The sequence below is a fragment of the Populus euphratica genome, unplaced genomic scaffold (genome assembly GCF_000495115.2).
Source record: "Populus euphratica unplaced genomic scaffold, PopEup_1.0 scaffold1875.1, whole genome shotgun sequence".
Taxonomy (NCBI): Eukaryota; Viridiplantae; Streptophyta; class Magnoliopsida; order Malpighiales; family Salicaceae; genus Populus; species Populus euphratica.
In genome coordinates, this window is record NW_011501804.1 from 26,605 (window position 1) to 31,257 (window position 4,653).

Consider the following 4,653-nt stretch of genomic DNA (forward strand, 5'->3'; position numbering starts at 1 on the left):
TTTTAAATTTTTCATTTTTTTTATTTTAAAGATTTAATCTCTATTATTTTGATTATTTTTTTTGTCTTCAACCGGACGTGTTTTCTGTTCCCACTGTTTCCTCTTGATTTTTTTATTTGTTGTTGTGCTGGAAGACCGATCAAACTATATTTTTATACAATTTCATTCTCATTCAACTTTTTAATTTGTAAGATTTGTTCCTTATTATTTTAATAAATTTGAAAAAAACAAAACATTAATAAGTTATTTTCCAGTTTATTTTTCATGACATTACCAAACACTAGACATTATTTTCCAACTTATTTTCTATTACATTACAAATACATCAAGAAAAAAATTACTTTTTTAAAATTAATTTTTTTTTAAAAAATTATTTTCCAACAAACAAACAGTTTTTTAGTAGAAAAGAAGATGACAAGAAATAACATGACACGTAAAATGTTCATTTTTTAGCATCTAGAGTCGTCACACTCGCCTCCTTAAACACGTGGCGATTCCAATACATTGACATATACATTGCACCCACCATAAGTAAAAATATTATTTTAATAATTAATTATATTACTATACTTGATCAAACTAATAATAAAAAAATAAAAGACTAAAAAAAATAAAGACTAAACTAATAATTCTATACTTGATCAAACTAATAATAAAAAAAATTAAAAGACTCAAAAAAATAAAGACTAAACTAATAATTCAATGATACAAATATAAAAAAATACAAAAATACCCTTACTTGGAATCCTTTATTTTTGATCAAAATGGCCTCACACATATTCATAATACCTAACGCGCCATATAAAAAAACAAAAATAAAACTGTGAACGACACAAAGTCACCTCTTTATACTGGTAAATAGAAAAAATATGAAGGACCACTATGAAAACTCATTTCCGTTTGGTATATTTGTTATACTGTAAATATTATTTCGATGACAATGTCACTTCAATTCAGTTGAATAGAATATCAACTCATGCGAGACATAAGAGATAAGAAAGTTCAGGGCAGTAATATAACTTGTCATGATGCTTTGGAAGCTCTCATGTAATCCACAAGATATTTTGTGGAGTATAAAGTTCAGCATCTTAAAAGACACCCCCACTCAGCAAAGAATCTTGATGCTCCTCCGCTGCATGAACACTTGCCAGCCGGCAACTGCCTTGAAGGAGGCGTGAATTGACAGGTAATAAAGACTGCCATCTGAAGTTTTAAGGTGGGAAAGACACGCTCATCAGCCGCAAGTGGGTGGGAGCAGAAACGCAATAAGAGGAAGACAACAATTATTTTGGCTCGCAAAGTAGGTAGTAGAGTTTAGTGGAAGAGGACACTGGGATTTAATGCGGGATGGGATGCCTGAATCGGAGAGCCCACCGTCGCTATGCAGCTTTTGCTAGAAACCCTACTCAATGAATGAGTAGGATCAGCATGTCTACCTCTTGTTCGATATAATGTTAACACCAAGTAAATTGTTTTTATTGTTTAACGTTATAAGAAGGAAATTTCTCACAAGGGGGAAGCAAACCGAACAACAACCATCAGGCTAAGCCTTCTAAATAAGTATGTAACAAGGCAGATGCATGCGTACTGCTGCGGGCAATCTTTGGATAATATTATTAAACTTGGTTGAACATGACATATCAAGAGATTTGTTGCAAGTAAAGTTCTACTTCAGTGGTGGGAAGGGCTTGTTTCCTTCCTTCATATCTGGGTTCGAGCCTTACCATGCACGCCTGTCATCTCCGCGATGCCTTACCTGCTCATTGGAATTGCAGGATGTTCAGTGGGCCGTGGGGATTAGTCGTGGTGCGCGTAAGCTGACCCGGACACCCCACGTAAATCAAAAAAAAAAAAAGACTTGTCAACCTACCACAAACATCTTGATAAGTGCTACTGCAACTTTATGACCATGTTGAAAATAAACTTGCATTTCATGATGTGGCCATATGGTGGTTATGGAAAGGATTTATTCTCTTATTTCAGTATCTTGATTAAATTTTTTATATGGATGTCTGTCACTTCTATTTAAAAATTAATCATAATGTTCATAAGCTAGTTTGGATATCCTGAATTATTAAAAAAAAGTTAAAAATAAATTTAATTTAAAAAATAAATCCAACATTAATTTATTTTTTTATATTAAAAATATCAAAATAATGATATTTTAGATTTATTTAAATCAAATCAAGGTAACACATTTAGCTTATAATCTAGATTATAACCTTAATCAGATTTAATAATCATCATACTTTAAAAATATCAAAGATCAATCATAAAAAAAATATGATTACCACATGATCCAATGAATAGTCACTAAAAGCTAACCCGACTAAATTACACCTTTAAACCTCGTAAAGAAAGACTTCATATATAAACTTCATTAATCAAATATCAAGAAAAACTTTTTTATATAAATCATAATCAAAAGTATGTAACAACGACCTTCAACAATAAATATCCAAATAATGATCATATTATTAATAATTGATTAATCATCAATTGCCTTCCTTTATTCCTTAAATAAAAATCATTGTGGAAGGAATGAGTTTCCATGACACAGAATAAATATACCCCAAACTAATATTATCAAACACAAGATTCGGTTAGTAAATTTCATACTATTAAATAAATCATCACACCATACACATCACCCATCACAACATGAGCATAACCCATCACACCACCACATGCACAACCCATCACACCATGTGTATGAGCCATCATACCACATACATATCCCATCACACCATTTTCATAATAATATATGATGCAAACAAACATATTTCATAATAATTGCTCACAATCACATACATATTTTATAAATACTTCCAAAAGATATATTTATATCAATTACTCACATATATTTTAAATATTCTTAAATACATATTTCATATTGATTATTTACATTCACACTTTTCACTTTGTATTTTTATATATATATAAACAAATGTTATATTTTCTGTATGGCTATATATATATATAACAAATGTTATATTTTCAGTATGGCTCCAATGCAGTGCAAGATTGTCGTACGAAGGGCTATGCCAGCGTTTGAAATGTTAGAATCTTCAAATATGGAGGAGTTGAAGCTGCAATCACTGAAATCTGTGTGGAAAGGCAAACTCTTATGTCTCTTACGTTAGTTTAATCGTATTGATGTAGAGTTAAACAACTTTAACACAATTGGATCTTATGGATTTAATGAAAGAAGCATTAATTCATCTTTCTGTTAGACCTTTACCTGGAAAATCCTGAATTTGGCAATCCTAAATTTGGTATTTTTTTTTAGGTTTTCGTATTAGGCTCTTGAATATCATATACGCAATATAAATTATAAAATAAAATTATTCGGGAGTTTCTAAAATCTCGTTAAATATAAATATAGAGTTGTTTAGAGGTTTATTATCTAAAGATCTGATTTTTTTTATTTTTTTCGTATTAGGCTCTTGAATATCATATACGCAATATAAATTATAAAATAAAATTATTCGGGAGTTTCTAAAATCTCGTTAAATATAAATATAGAGTTGTTTAGAGGTTTATTATCTAAAGATCTGATTTTTTTTATTTTGAATAATTTTTTAAAAACTAGATTGATGCAAATCACAAGTCGTCAAATTATTTGATCTCTAATTATAATCTATACAAATTATGTATGAAAAATATTTTAAATCTCTATTTTAAAAAGAGGAATTGCTATGCCTAGAGTGTTAGCTCAAATATTGTGTTTATGTAATTTTTCTATCTAACATACAATCACTCTTCCAATAAAATAAGAGATATATCTTATTATTTATAAGGAAATATAAAAAACTCTATAAATTAATAAACTATCAATTTATCTCTTAATAATATTTATATACTGATTTAGAATAATTTTAGAAATTAACTCAATTAAATCCTTACTTGATTTTTTATATCTAAAAATATAATCACTATATTAATTATATTCTAGTCTTTAATTTCTAAATATATTTTAATCAATTCATATTTAATTAAATCACCTTAACTTAATTTCTGATTGATGGTTTTTAATGTGTGTGACCCATTAAGTTTCTAATATATTGGCTCAAATATAAATTTTAATTTTAATTAAATAATTTAATTTATTATCAATTTAAAAATTGATTAATTTATATTCAAAGATTAAATGCATCATTTAACAACGTGTTATGATCTCCCAAATATTAGAAAAGTCATTAGTGGTTTGATTTAACCTTTTATTGATTGATTTCTCAGTGTAATTAATATCTTTTCATCAATAATATTCCAATTTAATATTAAAACATGAAGTATATCTGTCATACTAAATCATCTTTATTCTTTTTATAATATTTATTGATTATTTGAATAAAATTTGAAACTCTTTTCAAATCTCATTTTACTTTAGCCAAGAATTTCTCAGTTAATACTATTTGAGAATAGATGAAATATTTTTTCTAATTCATGTAAAGTGATAAATCATCTCTTCTTAGTTAATACTATTTGAGAATAGATGAAATATTTTCTCTAATTCATCTAAAGTGATAAATCATCTCTTGATTACTTAAATATTTTCATATAATTCATGTTATACTTAATGTCTATCATTTCATTATCTCAATTAAAATAACATGTAACATGATTGAAACATAATATATTTCTTTATTAGAT